The following is a 24,064-nucleotide window of genomic DNA, read 5'->3' on the forward strand; positions in this document are numbered from 1 at the left end:
AGGAGCTTCCCCGCTCCCCAGGGTGCCCAGAGCTCCATATCTCCGCCCTCCCCCGTCTTCCAGCACCATCAGCCCTATCTCCAGCCCGCCCAAAATGGCGCCCGAGCAGAGCGACGCGCTCCCGAGCCCACCCACGCGCAACTCTCCCGCCCACGCCCAGGCGGCGGCCGGAAATACCCTCGCCGGCTTCCGCCCCGCCGCCGCCCTCAGTGAAAATGGCGCCCGTGGCGTGTTTCCCGTCCCCTCCCCCCAGCCACGGGCAGCCAATGGGCGCTGCGGAGGGGCGTCGCGGGGGCAGTGACGCGATCGGCCCGCGCCGATCACCCGCGCGCTCTCTCTCTGCCCGGGTGCGGGCGGCCGAGCTCAGCCTGGCGGGGCGGTGAGTGGCTCCGGCCGGGCCCTGGGCCGCGGGGCCCCGCCTCCCTGGCGCTGGGGGAGGGGCCGGGGGCCGAGGAGGGGCGGCCGGGCCGGGCCGGGCCAGTCACGGCACCGGGAAGGGGGTGGTTCCACCCACCCCCCGGACCGGCCTGGATCCGGGTCCCGCCGCGCGTGGGGCTGTTCCGGCTCCCGGCCGGGGGAGGGTGTATCCGGGGCAGAGAAATCGGGGGGGCCGAGCCCAGCGAGGCGGTTCCGTCCCCGCGCGCTCCGCCCGGTGGGAGCGGGAGGCCGTTCAGCGCCCCGCGTGGGGCACAGCCCTGCGCCCGCCCTGTGTGCCGCGTCCTGGGCCTCCCCCTGGTGACATTCACCTGCCCCGGCTCCCTCCCCGGTGGGGCCTGTCTTGTCCTCTCGGGCTGTGTCTACACGACTGACTCTCCCTAGCGAAGCGGTGTCACTCCGGGGCGCGATCCGTGCCGGGAAAAGCCCCGAGGGTGGACACCCGTTATACGGGGAAAAGCAGAGTTCCGACCCTAGAGCTGTGTCTAATTTGTGAGTAAATCACATCTTGGTCTTCCTACGCTGGCAAAGTGCCCCAGTGTAGCTGTGGCCTCGGTATGAAACTTATCAGTAGGAGCCAGGAAGTGGGTGATCCGGTTCAGAGGGGGCCGTCAGAACTGGGCCTGGTGTGAGCCCCCATGTGCTGTTGCTGCCCCAGAGGAGCTGGCCTGTGTGTCAGGGGAGAAGAGGGCTGTTCTCAGTGATTTCACAGCTGGCTTCAGCAGGACTAGTAGGCTTTGGCTACACTTGCATTTCAAAGCGCGCGGCGCGCGCGCGCTGAAGCGCAAAGTGTAATCAAAGCGCAGCGCTGAAAGAAAACTCTCCCAGCGCTGTCTCATCCCACATCCCTGTGGAATAACGGAGCGCCGCGAGCGCCAGCCCAGCAGCGGGCTTTACACACACTGGCGCTGGCGCCGCAATTTGCAGCGCTGCAGAGGGTGTGTTTTCACACCCTGCTGCAGCGCTGCAAATTTGTAAGTGTAGCCAAGCCCGTAGACAGTTAATAATAAACTGACAAACTGTATGCCTCCCACTCTGCTGCTGGACTCTGCCTGTGTTATTTTTATTCTTGTGTGGGGGTTTGGGTTGGGTTATGGGGATATTATTGGACTAAATTTAGAATAGCTTTGTTAGATGTTTCTTCCTCTCACACTTCCTCTCTGACCTCCACTGTTTCCTGTTTCGGTTCGTTGGTTCGTCTTCATTATTATCCCCTGCTGATTCAAACCAAGTCTTTTTAAAAACTCCATTTCTCTCCAAAAGGTCGGCTTGTGAATCACTTTCAAATATTTTTTTAAACTCTCCCGAATGTCTGCCTATACTATAGATTTTTATAGAAAAGTTTGAACTGCCTGGTCCTAGAGCAGCTTCTAGGTCTGTATTTGTGAGGCAGTAACAAAGCATTAGGTCCTGTCCCACAATCAAGGCAAACTATCTTTTGCCAATAGCAAGCACTCAAGCTGTGTTTTATGTTACTGCACAGTCTGCTCTGGCTTAGTTGGCAAATTAAACGATGGCTTGCTTTGCCCAGCAAAAATAACTGCCTCGAAACTGTCCCTGTCTGTAGCTGTAAAGTTCAGATACAATCTCTTCCTCCCCCCATCACCATGATTGGATCGCTAGCAGCCAGGATGTTCATACTGAGGCTCAACCTCAAGCACGCTCAGCAGTGTGCTTCTCTGTGGTCAGTATTTGTATTGCCGACAACTAGGCCCATACCCTTCCTCTAACTGGCATGCCAGCCTATGGCATTCTGCCACCTCTTCTGAGTGGTAGCTTACTTATGTTGCTCTGCTCAGCCCCTTCTTCGCCCTACCCATCAGGCACCCCAGTTCCATTCCCACTCAGCCCTTCTGTATACCTTCCCCTCTAGCTAGTATCTCATCTCTCCCTCTGCTCTCCCTCTTCGAACTGATAACTTTATTCTGTTCTCTGCTCAGCCCTGTGTCTCTCTGTCCCGATGCACCTAAGTTCTCTTGGTTCTATCCTCACTTTGCCCCTCGGACTGACTGCTCACTTGCTGTGCCTGATGTCACAAAACCTGCTCTCATTCTTCCCTGTTGTCTTTGTCTGATAGTCAGGGAGCCTGATGGCATAACTTCCTGGGCTTCTGAATAATATGTTTTTCCAGCTTGCTCCCAAGGAGATGTGCAGCTGGATGGCTGTAAAGCCAAGCTAATAATGCTCCTGTTGCTCCTCTTATGCACGCTCTCTTTCCCGTTTCCAGCTTCCTATCCAGCCTTTGCTGAAGTGCTGCACATGGTGGACCTGAGAAGCCCCCAGGACACATTCCGGGATGGCAGCTAGGTGACGACAGCCGAGGATGACCCTGACTGAAAAGTTGCGTGAGAAGATATCGCGGGCGTTCTACAATCACGGGCTGCTGTGTGCTTCATACCCCATTCCCATCATCCTCTTCACTGGCCTCTGTATCCTGGCCTGCTGGTAAGTGCTGCAAAATACTTGTCTGCACAGGTCATTGCTCGGTTCCCTGCTACTGGTCTGTGAGGTTCTTTCTCTGAGCATGTGCTGTCCCTGAAGTGTTTGGTTTCACGTAGGAGCTTCCAGTCATTGTCATGCTGAGGAGCAAAATGGGAAGCCAGGGACAAAATACCTTGATGTGTAAAAGCAGACCAACTAATGGTCAACTCTGCAACCAGAAATAGGCGGCAGGGAAGGGGAAATGGTGGTCTTCCCCTTCTACACACAATATTCAGCCTAAACTACTGTTCCTGGAACTTTGTCATCTTATCCTTGTCCAGCCCAACCCTAGCTCATCTGCCCAGTTCTTGTTCTTGTACCTCCTGATCGCTTGGTTCTTCTCTGAAAATAGGGACTCAGATGGGGAGTGGGGTGCACTTACTATTATTGGATAATCGGGGATGTAAGAGGCCATTATTATTTAGACTGGGGTCTTGGGGACTATGGCAGTTGGGACTGGGGACCCTGTTGTGCTAAGCACTGTGCAAACACACATGAATAGTTTCTGCTTTGAAGAGCTTATACTCTAAACACCTGCCTAAAATCATCAACATTAACTAAAGGGTGGAAGTTGATCTGTTATGACCTGCCTCTTCTCCTCTCCAAATCCCTTCTTTTAGGGGGCCTCCAAACTGTGTTAAAAGAGATGATAAAGAAATGCCCCTTGAGCACTGGTCTTCTGCTTGCTGTAGGGCAGCTTCCTCCATATGCATAACACTACAAGGGAGTGATAGTAATGACTATTTCTGTAGTTCCTGACACCTTCTTGTTTAAAGAGAAATTTCCAAAAATGCATTGGACAGCTGCTGAAGAGTGTGGAATAAAATGGGCCTTTATCCATGTTTGGCAATGTCCCATGGCATGGGAATGTTGGCCTTAGGATTAAAAACCTTCTAATGGACATTACTGATGTATCCATTACTAATAGGTCTGGGTCTCCATTTGAGAACACAGAATTACTCTTAATAGCACTGAGGTGTGCTCTGGAAGAAGAGGAATTTGCCTGGTATCTTGTGGATCCGAGTATAGTTGACTAAACTCCATCATAGTAGCAATTTCCAGAAGGGATTTGTTTCTCTGTTGTCAGTTGATCTGAAGAACATCCATCTGAGTATCCCATACAGAATATCTCCACTTCGCATGCAATAGGCATTACTAGTACAATGCTTCACCTTTTGGCCTACCTGCCTCTCTAACTTGTGCTTTGAACAGCACCCTAAACATCTTAGATTCCTTGGGTGAAAAGGGGTCCTTTATATCCATTTTAAAACTACCTGCTCACCTGAGCACCCAGCCTGGGAAAGGCCCATGGAGCAGCCATCACACAGCCAAGATTATATTGTGGAGTAATTTGTTATCTGGTCACATCTGTCAGGGCTCTGATGTCTCGAATCAGAACGATGATGTCTTACACCAACGTACTATTGAGAGTGAGATTCCCTCTGGTCCTCTCCAGAAATTTCCTAACTTCTTCAGCCTCCAGGAGCCATCATCATCCCTTCTCTTGTCCCATTGTCGAAGGATACCCGGAAGGGCACAGTATGTCAGAACTGGAGATGGAATTAATTTTCTCCACCAACCAGCTTCAAGAGCAGGGACGTTCCTTTGGGCAGCAGTTTTATCCAAGGTTAATGAAAAAACAGGACTCCCTCACAGTACCACTTAGATCAAGCTTAGAGTACTTAGGCTGTAAGAACTGTAACTCAGGGCTTGGCTACACTTACAAATTTGCAGCGCTGCAGCAGGGTGTGAAAACACACCCTCTCCAGCGCTGCAAATTGCGGCGCTGCAAAGCGCCAGTGTGGTCAAAGCCCCAGCGCTGGGAGCGCGGCTCCCAGCACTGTACGTTATTCCCCACAGGGAGGTGGAGTACGGACAGCGCTGGGAGAGCTTTCTCCCAGCGCTGGCGCTTTGACTACACTTAGCGCTTCAAAGTGCTTCCGCGGCAGCGCTTTGAAGTGTAAGTGTAGCCAAAGCCTCAGTCCTAGTCAGCCAAGACATACTGGTGATGTCTTACAACACTTTTGCAGTGGCTTTTATCAACAGGAAAGGAGCAATGCATCCTCAGCCCTGGTGTGAGTGGCTAATATTCTCTGTTCTGGGTGAAAGGAAGAAGCAGTGGGGGGCAGGAAAGGTGAAAAAAGTCTTCTGCATTTTCAAGCACTACATATAAACAGGCAATAAACATCAAAGCAGCTGGTTAAGCAGGAATAGGCTAAATCCAGGAGAGTGGAGTCTACATCCCAAGATCTTTGAGTGGAGGCCCTGGGTTGCATCCCCATCAATGGACTTGCGTGCATCCAGGTCCAGATCTAGCAAAGATCCTGGAGACTTATTCCAGATGGAAATCAATAGGCAGTAGCTATGTTCACACACTTTCTTCTATGGGCAAAATCATGAGTGAATTTCTGTTCATAATGTTCTCCAAAGCAGTTTAACAAAGGTGAGCTGGGTTGGCCCCATGTTGTCCAGGAGTGTCTAGGTTCTCACCTCCAATTCGGATGGCAAGCACCGCTCGGATATGCCGTCTCTTTAAGCAGGCTCTATTCTCAAAACCCAAATTCCACAGGCAAGCCCAGAGTAATGTAGCTACAGGATATTTAAGAGGTACCAGTTACAAATGCATCCAAATAATCTCTTTTATCATACCTTTAGCCTTGAGAAAGTATGCCATAAACAGGGCATCATTAAGGGCCTGGTCTGTAGGGAAGGCATAGTGCCTAAGTCATTAGAATGGATCGATCTACTCAAGGCAAGGGCAAAGCATATCTTTTTGGAGTTCTTACAGGAAAGTTTTTTAATAAAGGCCTAAGACCTGGTTACAATAAAATGTTTTCTTCCAGCCTTCTTGACTAACATGCAAAACACAATAAATTTAAACAACCACCCTTGAATGCAGTACTACATTCAATCAGTCTCTAGACTTGTTGGTCTAGAACACCCATCATAAACTAAACGAAGCTACCAAGGCTTCAGTTATTAGATGGCTAAATTGTTGCTTTCAAGAAGCTTTGCAAGGTTGAAGCCATCTTTCTCCTCAAATGCTCATGTTCGTGCAGAGCCATGGAAGCCTCCTGTCCTGAAGGACCATATGAAACAGATAAAGAGATGTCGGGTGGCCACCTAGTCATGGAAACATGTTTCCACACCTTCGCCAAATGGTACAAATTAAACGTGCGCGCCTCATCAGCCCCTGCTGTGGAGGAGGGCTCTGCCTACCATGCTCCCCCATTAACTGATATATAGTTAGATGCAGTTTTGGGGGGGTTGTAATCTTCTCATCCATCTTTTGTTTCCCTCTCTGGTGAGACACTTGCTGTTGGACGTGCCAGTCTGGTGGATCTGGAGACTGTCCCTGCAAAGAATTGCAAAATTCCTTAACTGGCCTGAAAATGGCCTTTCTTGTAGTAGGAAAGTCTGCAAATCAAACACACCTGGCACAAGGACTAAAGTTTAAAGGAATTAGCTCGAACTGGCTGTGGCTTCATAGGTTGTGGCTGTTTCTAGCCTGACTTGATTGATAGGTCCGGTTCTGCCTCCACGGAACTCGAAGCAAAGTTAAGACCCATTGTAATGGATTTGTGGACTTTCCCGCTAGAGAAGAAAGGACGTTTTCAGGTGAATTGAGATTTTTGTATTTTACTCAATTGCTAATCAGACTTCAGTTGTTTTTAACCCTTGGAGCTAAGCTACTTTATGTTCCCAATACCCAAAGGGACTGCAGTCTCCTGGAGGAGTGACTGATGAAATTAGAAGCAAATACACGCTGCGGAATGGGACTTCCCTGGTCTGTTTCCAAAATAAACCAAACTGGTGGTACGGAGATAAAAATATGAAAATCTTTGCCCTCACGATGCACATTTGTTTTTTGGGGGTCCTGAGAGCAGGGCATGGTCCTGAAGTCCTCAGTTGAATGCAAACAGTACTCATTCATCATTCAGAAACTGGCATCTCACCATTATTAGCCTAGGTTAGTGCATTTACCAGAGTTAAACAGTGAGCCACTGTTGCCAGCAGCTGGCTATGAAGCAGACCATCCCTTTCCATTGCCACCCCTACCCATGGATAATGACTGGCCTAGAAAACGAAAACCCGGTTAACCAAAAACCATATAGATGATGTGCGTCTTGCACTGCTCCCTGAATCCTATCAAGCTCTTTTAGGACCACAAGTAGGAATGAACTGAAGTGTAGAGGGTCCCTCAGCCTTGTTCGTCTTGGGCAACAGGCAGCAAGAACACTTCATCCAATGGAATCTCTCACTGGACCCAGGTGGTGAGGTTGCGCTGTTTTCCTTGTCTCAGCCAGACTGAGGATTAGCTGAGAGCTCTTCTAAAGCATGTATTCTCATGATACCTGTGTGGTGCACAGGGTGGTGGTAACTAGTAGTAGGTTCCCTCCTGTAAGGGCTGGCAGGTCACCATCCTTCTTTGGCTTATTCATTCCCAGAGGGTCCCTCTAGGACAATGTGGAGGTGGTGCTGCTGAGTTGGGAAAACCTCAGGAGTAGATGGCGGAGGTGAGGTCTTCCCTTCTGATTCAGTGTTTTGAAGAAGGCTTGCAACTGTAGGGTTGGCAGTTCTGCTGGCTCCTCAGCTGCTCTTAGCTCAGCTGACAGTTCTCCAGCCTGCCTCTCTACGCTGTGTTGAAAAGATGTAAAAACAAATGGGACATAAATATATTTGCTTGGACTGCATCATACTATATCTTAATTACTTGAGTTCAGCAGTAATAGAAACCTGCAATGACCCCTTTTTGTCTCTGTGCTGTGGTTACAGAATGCCCGTAAGCTGTGTTTTGGGCACTCGGTCTCTAGAAAGGACGTTTCTCAGAACTATGGCTGCTTCTTAGAGCTTCCTGTTTTCTAGAGTTGTCATGGATTCAGAACCCTACTCGCTTCCTCCCCACCTCCATCCTTTCCATTCCTGCCTTGCAGCTGGTGTTCAGGAATGCTCACTGGAACCTTATTGCTCTCTAAATTTCAGCTTTGTTTTCCTCAGTCTTTCCTTCTCACTTGAGCTCCATTTCCTCCAATCTCTTCTAACTCATTCTAGAGCAGTTTGGAGTCGTGTGGTGCACACCCGCTTAACAATGAACTAATCTCGTCAGGTTTTGGAGTTGTCACAGTGCCTGGCCACTTGGGGAAAGCTGGAATCCCTCCGGCAGCTCAGCTGCAGCGCTTGGTTTATTTTAAACACCTCTTTTGTTTCCATAGGTGAGATGTTGTTTGCTTCTGAAGTAGTGGCTCTGGTGAATTTCTCAGTGTCACTGCACTGCTGTCTCCCAATTCTTTTCTTTTCCCACTGCCAACTTACCTCTGTCAGTGGCCATCAGAGCTGTTGCTGTATTAGGCCTGTCCATATTAATGCTGAAACCCACCTTGCCTTGTTAGCATCATCTTTGAAGCCTGTTATTGGGGTAGCCTTGAACAGGGCCATAAAAGATCACTCAGATTCTACAGCTTTGATCTGATCTCAGAGCCTTTAATCCTGGCAATACCCCTGTGATATAGATCAGTATTCTCTCCCCTGGAAATTGATGCAAGTTGCAACCACCCCAAAAGGAGTCTGAGGCAGGGCTGGGAATAGAATCCAGGAGTCCTAACTCCCATTCCCCGGCTTTGCCTGCTAGAGAATGCTCTTTGCCTTTCTTGCCATAGACTAACTTAAAGGGTAAGTGTAACCCTGAAGGGTTTTCTGCAGCAGTCCATTCTCCAAGGCAGTTTCCGAACGCGCACAAGGTACCAGTAAGGTACAAGCTTGTTCCCATAGACAAGGCTTGAGCAAATGCGGAGACTGTTATGGTTACATGTTAAGATTTAAATAGCTGTGGCTCTTTCAATTGCATGTGTGAATATTCAGTTCAGATAACTGCAGGGCCATAATCTGCCTAGGCAATTACCCAGCTATAGATCTCTGCATATGGTTTGAGATGTGTCCTCTGGATAGGCAGGGGGTAATGTGGTCTAGTGGACTAAGCACTAGAAGAGGAGCCGTTCCTGCATTCTAATCCCTGCTCTGCATCTGACTCACTGTAATAGTTTGGTTTGTTGCTGCTGCAGCTGTCGTCCCTCCTGATGTGCTAGATGCTGAGCAGATACATAATAAGCGATAATCTCTGCCCCCCACCCCCATCCCAAAAAAAGTTTCACTATGAAAAGGTAAGACACAACAGATGGGTGAGATAGACAAGCTGTCTCGGGTGGGATGGAAGGGACAGGATAATAAATATATAATAGGATGTGCAAAACCATCACAGCGCTCCACCTGCCTAGCCATTATCTGGTTGCATTTTCTCCTTAAAGATACCATCATCTTTTGGGTGTCAGCCCCCTAGCATGAGACTGGCAGAACTCCTTAGGGAGAGGTGGAGCAAGAGCCAGGATCACTACTGGCTCTTGTGAGCCACCTGCACAGCTTAACTGCAGCCTTTGGAGCCTTCCAGTCTGTTAGCAGAGCTCCTCCCCGGAGTAGCTGCATCCCTGTCAGTTGCTGCTCCATCTCTTCTTCTGCATCACTTTGAAGCTGTTGGGTCCACTAAAACCAATATTGGAAGCATGAGGCTCTTTGCCTTGTCACCTGGATCTAGGCTTTGGTGCCTATCTGTTGTGCTTGGCCACCAGTGATTTTGGTGCTTTTGCAACTTCTTCTGTGCCAGAACTTGAATACTACAGCTGTGTCCACGCATGTTGATGCTTGCCTGGGTGTGTCAGGAAAAAAGACAGTGGCACTGTGTCTAGTGCCTGCATTGGCACCACTACTGCTGTGGTTTGGAGCCTGCCTTGGCATCTGGACGTCTCATCCGCTTTTCTTTTTTCCGTGTTCTCTGCCAGCGTCAGCACCGGCAAAGGAACAAAGTTCACCAAGTAACTTCAAGTCACATTAGCACATCAGGAACACATCTTAGTACTTAAGTGGTCCCTGTCACCATAGTAGGTGAACACCTTGAAATCTACAGGAGCATTGTGAGGGGGTTTCCCTAGCTCCAGGTGCCTGTTTTCACTTTGTTAGCTTACTGGGTAGTAGCTCAAGTAGAGGTGACACATGGGGGTGGGCCATGGAGGGTCAAGTGCCCCCCAACTCCCCGATTGGCCTACCTGGGGCAGGGAGGGAGAGGAGCTCTGTCCTTCTCTCTGCATCTCTCCCCTGGCATATCCAGCTGCTTTCCCTGGCAGTCGGGTGGGGAGCTGCTTCTGCCTGAGAGAGCCTGGCTGGGAGGCAGAGCTGGTTCTAAGCTGGAAGCCGCTAGGGGATGATGCAGGGAAATCTCTCTTCTCCTCCCCCTTCCCATGGCTATGCTTACAAAACCCCTGGTGCTTTCTCCTGTGCTGCCCCTCACGCCTGGGAGGAACTCTTCATGAACCTCTGCAAAACTACTGCATTATCCTCCTTCCAAATCCTCCTCAAAGCTCTCCTTTGCTGTGGTGCCTACAAAAAACTGACAATTGTTGGGCTGCTGGTGCACTTGTCATGGTGATCAATACTGTCATTGTTTCCTTATACTTCTCCCATCTATTTGTATCTATCTGCTGTCTCATACTTTGCTTATAAGCTCTTTGGAGTAAGGGTGGTCTTTTTGTTCTGTTTGTACAGCGCCTAGCGCATTCAGATCCTGGTCTACCACTAGGACTTCCAGGGTCTATGGTAGTATAAATATTTGCAGTCTCTGCAAAGGCCAGGAAGTGAATGGGTCCCGAGCCTGGACGTATCTCACTCAGGTCAGCAAAGAGCTGTGTGGGTAGGGCCGTTTGGGGGATGCTTGTGCTGCTTCACTGGCTTTATGAACAAGACTGACAACCTCGGAGATTGAAATCTAACACTGTTCATCGTCTGACAACATTGTCAGAAAACATGACCAGGGTCTTCAGCGTTACACTTAAAAATACAGAGAGATTAATGGGGAAAATCAGAGAAACTCACAAATGTGCTTGGCATGATCGCAGTTGCTGAATTAGTAGCCTTGGAAGCATGGAGCTGATTGAAGGGACCCAACCCTCTGATAGCTTCCAGAAAGATTTTGTTTTCCTGCCCACAACTAACAATGAGTTTGGACAACCCTGAGGAAGAGAGAGGCAGGTCATCTAATGACCATGTGCCAGTAAATGCCACAGCTCCTCTTCCTCATCTAACACAGTGAGAGCTTTCAGAGTGTGGCTGGGGGCCATAGGATCTATCATGGTGCACCTACCTCTTCCATATTTATGACCCAGCAATAGGATTGGAAAGGAACGTGAAACTGTGGTGTAGATTTTGATGTGTGGGGAGTTAGTGCGAAGGTGAGGCGGATAGTGGGGCGTAGGGGACTCCTTGTTGCCTTGGTTACATTCTTGCTGTGGCTATCGTATCACTTTTGGCAAACCTGTGTACGGAATCTTAGATTTTTCTCTCCTGTGCCTGGTCCCCGATCCTGTTACCGTCTGTTGCTCCACCAAGGTGTCATTTTGTAAATATTTTATGAATGGATTTTTAACATATGTTTGGATTTAAAACACTAGGCAAAAACTGTTGACCGTAAAAACTTCAGGGTGCTAGAATGTTCAGTAATGTCTTGGGAGACAGTTCATGTTTCACTTACGTTTGTCCTCCCTTTTTAGGGTGGTGGTTCCTTCTCTTCCCTCTCTCCACCCCCAATAGAAAATCAAACTCAGGCTGGTCTTGCTGTAAGGTAGAAAACAGTCCCCGTTTCTAGACAAATTACCTGTGCCCACACCAGAGTAACCTGGGGCCAGATCCTCTGAGGTATTTAGGTCTCTAACTCCCATTGGAATCAGTGAAAGAGAGCCACCTGAATGCCTTGGCTTCTTTCTTCTTGCTCATTTCTCCAAGGCAATATGCAGCACTGACCCAATTTGAGGCAATATTAGTAGGACTCGGATGCACCTCCAGAGAAGGAGCAAGATAAAACTAAACTCTAAAAGCTCTCGTTGAATGGGCTTGTGCTTTTGGAGCAAGGCCATCTGAGTTCTGTCCCTGCTGCCTCTCTGAGTTCCAAGAGGCTGTAATATTCAGGTTGTGACAATGGTGAAGTCTTGGGGCTTGTCTGTACAGGGGTTTAGTCACAACTTTTTGATGCGCGTCAGGTAACACGCAGTATGGAAGCTGTGCTAATAGCATGCACGTGGAATGCTGTGCCCTCTGGCAATGTGCATCGTATACACTCAGTGGTAGTAGGCTGCGGTTTGAGGGCGTGGCATTCTTGGAAAGTGTCCCATGGTCGTTTGCATTCTGGGATTTTTCTCATTGTGGGATGCATAGCAGACACTAAGTGAGTTCATTTTTTTAAAATCTATTTTTAAATCACATGGTTCATCTGTCTATGCCCCATACTTCCTTTCTGGGTGGGCGAGCGCCATTTGCAAGTTGCTGTTAGCCAACACGGCCCCAACGAAGTTCTGTGCCACTGTGTTGGCAGCCTCAAATATGCAGAGACCGCTTGGGCTGTATTTTAGCACTCAAAGCCGGATGAGTTCAGCTTTGGACTTTGCCTGCCGTAGCACTGAGCAGACAATGTGGCAGGTGGGTCTTCAGCAGCGGTGGACCCAGGATGAGGAAGACACTGAGCAAGTGATAGTACGGGACTGATTCTTGGAGCAGCTTCACAGCATGCAGTGCCGCTCTAAGCTTGGGAAACCAGCTCAGATTGGTGGGAAAGGATCATTCTGTTGGACTGGTGGGAAAGGATCATTCTGCAGACATGGAGAGGCGAGCAATGGTAAGAGAATTTCAGGATGGAGAATGCAAACTTTTTGGAGATACGTGCTGAACTAACTCCAGAGCTGCAGTGTGCCAACATGTGGCAACCTATACCCATGGAGAAGAGGTAGGGTGACCAGATGTCCCGATTTTATAGGGACAGTCCCAATTTTTGCGTCTTTTTCTTATATGAGATCCTGTTACCCCTCCCTCCACCCCCATCCTGATTTTTCACACTTGCTGTCTGGTCACCCTAAGAAGAGGGTCACCATTGCCATCTGGAAGCTGGCTGCCCTTGAATGCTGCTGGTCTGTAGTGACCTGTTTTGGTGTGGGGAGATCAGCCATTGGGACCATTGTCCTGCAGTTGTGTGATGCCGTGGAAAAGGTACTGTTGCACCAGGTTCTAAAGCTAGGTGGTGCTCCGGAGGTTAGTGGTGACTTTGCATGCAGGGGGTTCCCAAACGTAATTGGGCTTATTGTTTGCGCCCCCCAGCAAAGCTCAGAATTCGTGAACACAAGGGGTGTTTCTTCAGGGTGCTCCAAGGGCTCATTGACACCCATCCCCCACCACCACCCCCAGGTTTACAGACATAAAGGCTGAAAGCATCCACAGTAGTAGGGTCATTTGGAACTCTGCTGTATGTACCTTAGTGGAGAAAGGACTGTTCTCCCACCCCCCCAGGAACATGAGGGACATTAATGGTGCGGACATTGCTTATCCTCTGCTTTCCTGTCTAAGGAAGCTATTCCCAGGCCGCTTGAGCAGAAGGAAGGAATGAACTATGGGACCGTTACCTCAGTGGTTGCAGAATGGCAGTGGAGGGTGCATTTGGCCATTTGAAAGGAAGGTGGTGCTGGTTGTGGAACAGGTTGGAAGCAGCAGGAAAGAAGTCCCAAAGGTGATAGCAGCCTGTTGTTTTTTGCACAGTATTTGAGAGAGGAAAGGAGAAGGCCTCAGACATGGGTTTGAGGCTGAGGTGTGGAGATTTGCTCGACAGTTTGAGAAGCCAATGAGATATCCAGTGCAAAATGCAGACAGCCGGAGCAATATTGTCACGCATGCCTACTGCTCTTAGTTTGAGTCTCAGTCCTGAAACTGTGCAGCTGTACATCCAGCCGTTATCCCAGGGAGGGGTGCTGGGGAGTTTTTGAGTAGGTTAGTGTTGCTGATGGGTGGTGGAAGTGAACCATTGTAGCAATTGCTATTTGACCTTGTCTTTGCCTACATTTTTTTTTTACACCCTTATGAATTAGTGAAAAATGAGCTGGTAAGTCCTTATGAATGAAGCTTTCAAGGTTTTGATTATTAAACAGTCTGTTACAAACAGAAATGGACCTTAATGTAACTGCTTAATTATGAAAAATGAATGAAATGAAAAAATTGTATCTACAAAGAATCCTTTCATTAGCACAGGAGTGAAAGAAAACTGCACAGGGCACGAGTACAATGCAGGGTACGACACGGGCCTGGGGGGGGGGGTCTTAAAGTCACAGGCAAGCGTTTGTCTTGTTCCTGGGCCTGTTCGTGTGCAGTGCCAAGACTTCAAGTTCCCAGGCGTTGCAGAGGGCTCAAAAGCACTGGGTTCTCGGGGGCCGCTGTGCCTGTGCTTAGAGCCCTGAGCTTGGGTCCGTGAAGGGAATGGCTGCCGGGGTACAGTGGGACGGAGTTGGTGTTGTTCCCAGTAGCCAAATGCTGAAAGGCTGCATAACTTGGGTGAAAGTGCCACATGTGAAGTCATTTCCCCTACCTGTGGCTCTGATCCCTGTGCAGCCCCAGGAAGGATTGGAGTGGTTGGGGTTCTCCAGGATTCATAGATTCATAGACTCTAGGACTGGAAGAGACCTCGAGAGGTCATCGAGTCCAGTCCCCTGCCCTCATGGAAGGACCAAATACTGTCTAGACCAGGGGTCCCCAACGCGGTGCCTGTGGGCGCCGTGGCGCCCGCGGGGGCATCTAAATGCGCCTGTGTCCTGGCCAGTGGTGGAGCATCCGCCAAAATGCCGCCGAATTTCTGCGGCGTTTCGGTGGTGACGCCTCTCGATGATGCCGCTTGCTGCCAAGTGACGCCATCGAGAGGCGTCACCACCGAAATGCCGCAGAAATTTGGCGGCATTTCGGCAGATGCTCCACCACCGTCATGGTCCTTCGTCTGGTGCCTGCCAGACGAAAAGGTTGGGGACCACTGGTCTAGACCATCCCTGAAAAATGTCTATCTAAGCAACTCTTAAATATCTCCAGAGATGGAGATTCCACAACCTCCCTAGCCAGTTTATTCCAATGTTTAACCACCCTGACAGTTAGGAACTTTTTCCTAATGTCCAACCTAAACCTCCCTTGCTGCAGTTTAAGCCCATTGCTTCTTGTTCTATCCTTAGAGGCTAAGATGAACAAGTTTTCTCCCACCTCCTTATGACACCCTTTTAGCTACCTGAAAACTGCTATCATGTCCCCTCTGTCTTCTCTTTTCCAAACTAAACAAACCCAATTCTTTCAGCCTTCCTTCATAGGTCATGTTCTCTGGACCTTCTCTAATTTCTCCACATCTTTCTTGAAATGCGGTGCCCAGAACTGGACACAATACTCCAGCTGAGGCCTGACCAGTGCAGAGTAGAGCGGAGGAATGACTTCTCGTCTCTTGCTCACAACACACCTGTTAATGCATCCCAGAATCACGTTTGCTTTTTTTGCAACAGCATCACACTGTTGACCACAAGCTAAATATGAGTCCACTATAAGCCCTAGATCCCTTTCTGATGTACTCCTTCCTAGACAGTCTCTTCCCATTCTGTATGTATGAAACTGATTGTTCCTTCCTAAGTGGAGCACTTTGCATTTGTCTTTATTAAACTTCATCCTATTTACCTCAGACCATTTCTCCAATTTGTCCAGATCATTTTGAATTTTGACCCTATCCTCCAAAGCAGTTGCAATCCCTCCCAGTTTGGTATCATCTGAAAACTTAATACGTGTACTTTGTATGCCAATATCTAAGTTGTTGATGAAGATATTGAACAGAGCTGGTCCCAAAACAGACCCCTGCGGAACCCCACTTGTTATACCTTTCCAGCAGGATTGGGAACCATTAATAACTACTCTCTGAGTACGGTTATCCAGCCAGTTATGCACCCACCTTATTGTAGCCCCATCTAAGTTGTATTTGCCTAGTTTATCGATAAGAATATCGTGCGAGACCGTATTAAATGCCTTACCAAAGTCAAGGTATACCACATCCACCGCTTCTCCCTTATCCACAAGACTCATTATCCTATCAAAGAAAGCTATCAGATTAGTTTGACGTGATTTGTTCTTTACAAATCCATGCTGGTTATTCCCTATCAGCTTCCAAGTGTTTGCAGATGATTTCCTTAATTACTTGCTCCATTATCTTCCCTGGCATGGAAGTTAAACTAACTGGTCTGTAGTTTCCTGGGTTGTTTTTATTTCCCTTTTTGTAGATGGACACTAGGTTTGCCCTTTTCCAGTCTTCTGGAATCTCTCCTGTCTCCCATAATTTTCCAAAGATAATAGCTAGAGGCTCAGGTACCTCCTCTGTTAGCTCCTTGACTATTCTAGGATGCATTTCATCAGGCCCCGGTGACTTGCAGGCATCTAACTTTTCTAAGCGATAGGATATCAGCTTTGAGGTCCTTTTAGGAAGTGACTGTATTGCTTTAATGCTGTGTAATGTAGCCGTGTTTGTCCCAGGATGTTAGACACACCAGGTGTCATCCCTCATTTTAATATAGGTCCTCATGAGCTGCTTGCTCTTTGTATGGCATTGTTCATATTCTGGTGGTAGCCTCTCCCATGCATCTGCTTCGCAATGTCCCCAACTGGATCTTTATTTTGGTGACTGGCCGACCAGAGTTTCCTGCACCAAAGCTTTTCCCCAGATGATGGTGAGATCCAGGGTGTCAGCATGGGTCCAAGTGGTTGTTTGAGGCACTTGGGGTTTCTGGAGTATTATCGCAGCATACTAGTCTCTAGGATCAAATGGGCAAAATCTGGCACTGCAGCAGCCTATAAGTAGGGCTAGGGATATCCGGTCATCTTGGCCTCAGAGCAGCAGAAGTACACAGGTAAACAGACGAGTCCGTAATGGTCACCTGCAAAGCGGTGTTGGGATAGCAGCCAAAGTAGTTGGCAGCAGCATTGTATGCATGCAAACAATAGAGCGGACTAATTCGGTTTCCAGCAAAGCTAGTTCACTTTGAAAGAGACTGCAGAGTTCCTGATGAATGCAGTCAGTGTGCTACCATTAATTGCGTTGTGTATGCAAGATTTTTCAAACCAGACGAACTCGATTTAATCCAGTTTAAACTTTCCATGTAGACAGGTTCTTGATGACCATTAATAGTCCTGTGTGGTAGGTAGGTAGGTAGCGTGAGTGGTGCCAGCTTATTGCTGCATCCACTTACAGCAAGGAACACTTCTGTCATTCTTTACACTTAACATTTTAAATCCACTTCCTCTCTTCTCCCATGTCATTCTTCCCCTTTCTCTGGTAATAAAATATTTGTGCTTTTTAGCAGCTGCCTCCTTGCATGTCCCTGGAACTAAGTCACATTGCAGGACTTCAGAGAGACAAGGTGGGTGAGGTAATATTACAGAAATTGGTCCAATAAAAGCTATTACCAAAACCATCTTGTCTTTCTCCTATCCTGGGACCGACACGGGCTACACCACCACCGCATATTGCAGGGCTTGTCATACTGCAGTCGCTTCCATAGCAACAGTCTGTGCTGCCCTGAAATGCAGGTATGAATGGGAGAGGGAATTTGTCACTGAACAGCAGTAAGCCGCTCTCCCCCCCACCCTTGGATCTGGCAGCAGGAACAGTTTTATTCAGATGTAAATCTGCCACTGGCTGGGCAGTTGTGGGGAAGCTGAGAGATACCAAGAGTTGATTTGTTTTTCATAGATATCCTTCCCCCCCCCCTCCCCCCAATAAAATAAATCTCCGGTACGTTAGCTGCCCTGTGAAGTTCTCTCCCCAAGGTCTGAAGCACTGAAAGGGTTAATGGTGATAGCCTGGTATGACATGCAGAGCAGCAGGAGAGAGCATCTCTCCTTCCTTGTGCATTTAAGATTCATGCGGCTGTGTGTTCATGTTAGCGCACTACACTGTGCTTGAAATTGTGAACACAGATTCTCAGAGCATCTCTGAGGTAGGTCAACATTAGCTCGCTGTACAGAAGAAACAAAGGGAGGCAGAGAAGCTGGGCTCTGGACATGGCCTGTGGAGTGAGTTACTGTCACAGCTGGGAATAGACCCCAGGAGTCCCTGACTCCCATTTTCCTGTTCATTACTGTGTTACCATTCTCTCCCCCTGTTGGCCATCAGAATCAATGGCAAGGGGCATATACTATATGGAGCACATGGAATTGCAGGTGAAGGAATTGCTGTGACTTATGTTCCAGGAGAGGCTTGAGGAGGGTGCTGTCACACCCTAACTAATCCTGAAAACCCAGCGGTGTTTGCATAGTGGGTGTGTGGAAGTTGTGGGGATGACGGACGTGCCCTCATTTAATCGGGCTGAACTTTTGTTTTCAGGTCACTTCTCCAACGTGTGTCTGTTTCTCTAAACCTGCAGCAGTTGAGCAGACAGTCTCATAAAGATCCAGTAGACTTTAGGTTCTGCAGTATGTGCGGGCTCAAACTGTTAGATGTAGGGCCCAGATCCGCAAATGGATTTAGGCTCCTAGTGCCTAGTGATTTCTGTGCAAGTTAGGAGCCCAAATACCTTTTGAGACTCTGGGCCTATGTACCTTGGAATTGCCTCTGTTCTAATTTTCTGAGAGTGTCCTGTAAGATGGGGAGCACTCTGCTTACATGTAGTAAAGCAGCACCTTTCCTTTCGTAGGCACCGCGAGTGCCTTCACACGGGGACACTGTAGTGCAAACACAGACATCTAACTTCCATGGGTATTTTTCTTGGGCTAGATCAGACCATCTGCGTTTGCTGTGTTACATTTTACCCTCTGTCCCTTGCATGTCCTCTCTGCCCATGTACTTGGAGGGCAGCGCTATCCAGAGTGTGTTTGCATAACACCTAACGTGGTGGGGCCCTGATCTGTGGTGGGGCCTTGGGCACTAGTGCAATACATACAATAAATTATATGGGTGCCTCAGCTCTATTACAGCCGATCATTTCTCCTGTTTGTTGAAGACAGTGTGGGGAAGGGACATAAGACACTTTTTAAAACTAGAGGGAATAGATGCTGCGTGCTGGTTCAGCATAATAATTGGTGTGCAAAAGTGTGTGCATTGGTTTTGGGTGGGTTTGTAATTCTTTCACATCTGTTGTGGTGGATGTGCTACATTGTGTTTCTTGCCTTCAGAGTGTGTGTGTGTGTGTGTGTGTGTGTGTGTGTGTGTGTATATGTGAACATGATGTGGGGTAGAGGTGACGGTGGAAGTGTTATCTGACCTATCCATCCCCAGCCTAAAAAGTTGCCTTAGGAGGTGTCTCACCAGTGGATGGAGAGGCTTGAGTAGTGGCTTGCTGCTCTCAAAAATCAAATGTCTAATCTGTAATTCTTTTTATATGATTACCGTATTGTTCAGAATTAAAATAGAGGATCATCTGCTCCTGAAAGGTGCTGGCTTCAGCAGGAGTTCTGAGCTTCTAGCACCTTGTGTAGTCAGGCCTATGGAAAAGGTATTTTTGTAATCGAGAGTCTGTTTGAAAGTAATCCATTGCTATTGTGAGTCATCTCACAGCTACCTGCATTTCAGTGGAGTGTGAAATAACTCAGTACGTCTGTACCATTGTTTAGTAAGTTTGTAGAGTGCATTGAAATTCCATTTTGTTGAAAAGTGCTGTTTAAATGAAAGTTCATTGTTATAATAAGTTTTTTAAAAAGTTTTAGTGTTTGAATATCAGGTGCCTTGAGGTAATATTATTGGGAAATCAATGCTGAAGGCTAACTTTTTACTGAGTGGGCTAAGAGGTCAGAAGTATGCTCAGCTTCTCTTTTCCTTCTAACACAGCACATTGCTCTTGCTCTGAGGAGAGCACCCGTTAGTTGTGTGTCAGAGCTGAAACTTAGTGAAGAAATGTAGGTGATTGAAATAAATGTGCAAGTCTAATGCCTTGCCCACACTTAAAAGGATTTGTCAGTATAGCTATACCAGTAGAGCTCTTATCAGTAAACTCCCCTAGTGGAGATGCAACTTATACTGGCAAATGAGTTCTTTTTGCTCATAGAGCTTATTACGTGCCAGTTCTCCGAAGAGAGTAAGTTATACTAGCAAAAGGACTTTCTTGTTGATATAACTGCATCTGTACACTGGGGCTTTTGCTGGTATGGCTCTGTCATGGGGGTGACTTTATTTTTCCACACTTCTAACCAAAATAACTATGCTACCAAAACTTTTAAATGTACCTCAGGCTGAAGTACATGAGTTGTACTGGGTCCAGCTAATGGAAATATGCAAAGACAGCGAAAGGTGCTTTTTTTTCCTGCATTGCATGATACAGGGATTTTAGAAACCCTAGGTGCTTTTCCTAGAAACTTGAGAAGGCTCTTCAGATTCAAAACCATGATATTGCACAGCCCTGAAAAACATAAGGCAAAATATATAGAACAGTTGGTTGAAGGGGTCGTATACTCTGATAGCTAGAGCCAGAGGACTGGCTCTTGGCTTTAACTCTGCTGGGCTAGATGTGTGACCTTGAGCAAATCACAATCTCTTTCCAGGTTCCCATCTATGAAGTTGAGGCTTGATTAGTGTTGAGAAAGCGTTCACTTCTACAGCACCTTTCATCTGAGGAACTGAAAGTGGAATTATTAGTAATACCTGGTGTCTGAGTGTGTGCATGTTCTTCTAACAACCACCAACTTGGGCTGGCTTTCTCACAAAGAAATTTGAATCATTTTAAGTTTCCTGCATATTCTTCAAGGCAAACCACACAGCTGAAAGGCTAAGGTATGAATAAGCTCATAGGATATTCCGCTCAGTACCAACTCGGATCATCACCAGAGATGACTAGTGAAATGGTGTGCTTAGGCAGAAAACAAAAATGGTGGTGGCACAAAACCTGATCCAGCACACACAGACTTCCTGTAGGGCTCTGCTGCTGCAGGTACAGAACTTGAAGATAGTCTATCCCTCCTCTAGCAGAACCATAAAATAGTGGCCAGCAGAGTTGTTGTCCATAGTGAACCAATTAATTAATTAATCCAGATGGCCTAAATCAGTCATTGGATCCAAGCACTGGCTGCTGTGACTAGCTTTCATCCTACTCTGAAGAAAAGCCCTTCTGAATACAAGAGGAATTGGTCAAGGCATAAAATTCAGAAATGGACCAGCTCAAATTAATTGCTCAATCACCCCTGAAAGGGTTAGATCCTGTCTCACTGTAATAGCAGCTGTAAATATTTGAGCTGGTACCTGTAAAATAGGTGGCACTCCTGGCTGGTAAAAACCCATGGAGAATTGTGCTTGCCACTAACAGAAATTACCGTTTCCTTCTGAAAAATTAACATGCCAACTTCCTTTAAAAATGTAATAGTCCACCTGATCCTCAGAAAGCCACCAATGGATGCAGAAAACCTCTCCAACCCACCACTTCTAAGCAAAATCAAGAGGAGCCTCCTATTATGATGGGAGGGAGAAAACTGAGAAGTGTGGTAAGGACTTTGCTGTGCAGATCTAGTTTACCTAGTTTATCTAGTTTACCTGAGAAGAGCTTTGAAAATTCACTGCAGTAGCCCTATGATTAAGCTACTGATCTAGAGATGAGAAGTGCGATAGCAATTTCCTGCATCATCATTTCCCCCTCCAGTAGAACACATGTGAGTGTTGCATAAACCCTCTTTCCCTTTCTCCACCAAAAGAAATTGCCTTTGGAAAATGGAAAAAAACAAATGAAATATGGCTGTTCTCTTCTGTCATGGTGAAATCCCCCTTAGCAAGACCGCAGCCATAGAAAATATTGTGTTCAAAAGTGTACCCAAGGCCACTTCTAGGAAGGAGCACGACATGCAGAAATGATTCTTGGCCCACAGTGTCTCCCCTCTGTGTTTTGGTTTTTTTTTTTTTTTTTTTAAACTAGAGGGCAATAAAGACCACAGTTTGTTCAATTTTATCTTGCTTCTTCCTGCATCAGGGATTCATCCTTCATAATGAAAGGAGCCATGTGCTCAGGATAAATATACAGAGGCAGTGCCAAACTTTTACCCGAAACTGGATGTAAAAGTAAACAGATGACAGTGCAGTTGGGGAATTGCTTATTTCAGAGCCAAGTGAATCTCTTCTGGGTACACTGTGCATATAATACATAACTGATGGTTTTTATTGTAACTAATATAAATACACACCTTTATGCTGATGGCATTAGCCAAAGATTTCAGAAAGGAGTGGGGAGGTAAATATTATCCCTGTGCATGCAGGTGGGGAAATGACTTTCTGAAGGTCCGAGTGAGGGAGTGTCAGAGCAGGAAATAAAAGCTCAGGTCTTGTGCTTTACCCACTAGATTACAATGCTGCTCTGGCTAGTGGGACAATACACAGGTCCTCCAAGAACAGAGATGTCTCATTGTTTCCTTATGCTCCCTTGTGTCTCTATCCACCTGTTGTCTCTTGTCTTGTACTTGGGTTGTAAGCGCTTTAGGGCAAAGACTGTCTTAGGTGTTATGCAAACACACACGCACACACACAACATGGTGGGGCCCTGCTCCATGTTTGGGGCCCCTGGGCACTAGTGCAGTACATACAATAAATTATATGGGTGCCTCAGCTCTATTACAGCCGATCGTTTCTCCTGTTTGTTGAAGACAGTGTGGGGAAGGGAGATAAGACACTTTTTAAAACTAGAGGGAGAAGATGCTGTGTGCTGGTTCAGCATAATAATTGGTGTGCAAAAGTGTGTGCATTGGTTTTGGGTGGGTTTGTAATTCTTTCACATCTGTTGTGGTGGATGTGCTAAATTGTGTTTCTTGCCTTCAGTGAGTGTGTGTGTGTGTGTGTATATGTGAACAGGATGTGGGGTAGAGGTGACGGTGGAAGTGTTATCTGACCTATCCATTCCCACCCTAAAAGTACTTCTTAGTCAGAAATACATGTTGGTCTTCCTTAATTGGTCTCATTTATCAAAGGTCTTGGCAAACTGAAGAGAGTTACTGTCTTATTAAATAATGCTCAAAAGTATGTTAGGCGCTTCACAATACAAATAGAAAGATATGCTCAGAAGCTTACAACTGAAGTGTTAAACTTGAAGTCATGGGGTGAGAGGGAACATGAGCAAGAAGATGAAACTTAGCTTCGGTAGGTGTACGTTATTTGTAGACTGTAAATAGCTGAGAGGAGCAACCAATGATCCAGGGACTGGAGGGATTGATTGACTGTGGAAAGAGCTAATATGGTATAATTTGGTGAAACTATATCCAAGAGAGGGCTAGAAACCTACAAAGTGGTGGTGGATATTGAGGGGCTGGAGTTTAGTTAAGGCCTACAATGGGATAAATAGCAATAATAATACTTGGCACTTCTAATCCCTACAGATTATTTTTCATGGAGATATATTTTAAACTTTTTAAACTGGAAAAAAATACATTTGCAAGACAGTATGTATTGCTCTGGCATTTTGGGGTGTAATTGGAGCTGTGTGCTTAAATTATGGTGATGTTTTCTTGCATCCAGGAGACAGTTTTTGCTTGACTTGACTACCATAGCTGGGATTTGGAAAGAACTTTCCCTCCCTGCCCACAAGGGCATGTTAATGAGATTCTTGGTGTTTTTTATGCTTTCCTCTGTAGCACCGAGCAGGTATCTGCTGAGTATCGGATGGGCCTGTTCCCCTCCATGGTCAGTTGCCGAGGGCAGTGGTAGACCTTGCTCCTTCGGTTCTCAGTATGCTGCATTCCAGTGTAGAGTGCAGAGGATGTAATTGCATGTGGTTGTTGCATCATTCTTTTGAGTCTTGTAGGGCGGGTGCATTCCCTAGCCGTTTGTTGTGAAGCAGCCAAATTGATAAACAAGGCTGATTATTCCATGAGTGGTGACCTGATCAAACATTATACGGCTTCCGTTAGGTGGCTGGTGAAGAGCTCCCCATAACTTCCTAACTGCAGAATCCTTGAACAAAACCACTTCCCCATGTTTTAAGTACAGAGTCCCTTCAAGTAATGTCCAGGTTTGCCCATGCAGATGGCGCCCCCTAATGAAGGAAACGAGACCCAGTGTTATGTGGTAACGGTGATAGGCCAGTTGGGATCTAGTAACAGAGCTGATATTTGTGTCAATCAGCCTTAAATTTCTGAGTAAGGCTATTGGCTGTGGCAGTCCCAGGCAGGTTCTGCTTCTGCGGTGGTGTTAGTGGAGAGAAATGGACTCGGCTAAAACTGCCTCTTACTAGCCTATCCTACCAAGCATGGCTAGCTTCAGGTCATGAATGGTGAAGGAGGCTGTCAACCTGGTGTGGACTGATAGAATGAATGTTGGCAAACT

At 47.2% G+C, this 24,064-nt stretch overlaps 1 protein-coding gene across 5 annotated transcripts in view; it reads left to right on the forward strand.

The window, feature by feature from the left end:
• The first annotated feature begins 239 nt into the window (after positions 1-239).
• The window catches only part of LOC120397620 (SREBF chaperone), a 135,651-nt gene continuing 111,826 nt past the window's right edge, over positions 240-24,064 (forward strand). For 3 of the 5 annotated variants that reach the window (XM_039523791.1, XM_039523788.1, XM_039523786.1), the window contains exons 1-2: positions 240-379; positions 2,663-2,880. The gene's annotated coding sequence lies outside the window, so the exon portion shown is untranslated. Of the gene's footprint in view, positions 380-609; positions 928-2,662; positions 2,881-20,523; positions 20,543-24,064 lie in introns of those variants that run through there. The other 2 variants (XM_039523787.1, XM_039523789.1) reach the window with 2 other exon arrangements.

The sequence above is a fragment of the Mauremys reevesii genome, linkage group 2 (genome assembly GCF_016161935.1).
Source record: "Mauremys reevesii isolate NIE-2019 linkage group 2, ASM1616193v1, whole genome shotgun sequence".
Lineage (NCBI taxonomy): Eukaryota > Metazoa > Chordata > Testudines > Geoemydidae > Mauremys > Mauremys reevesii.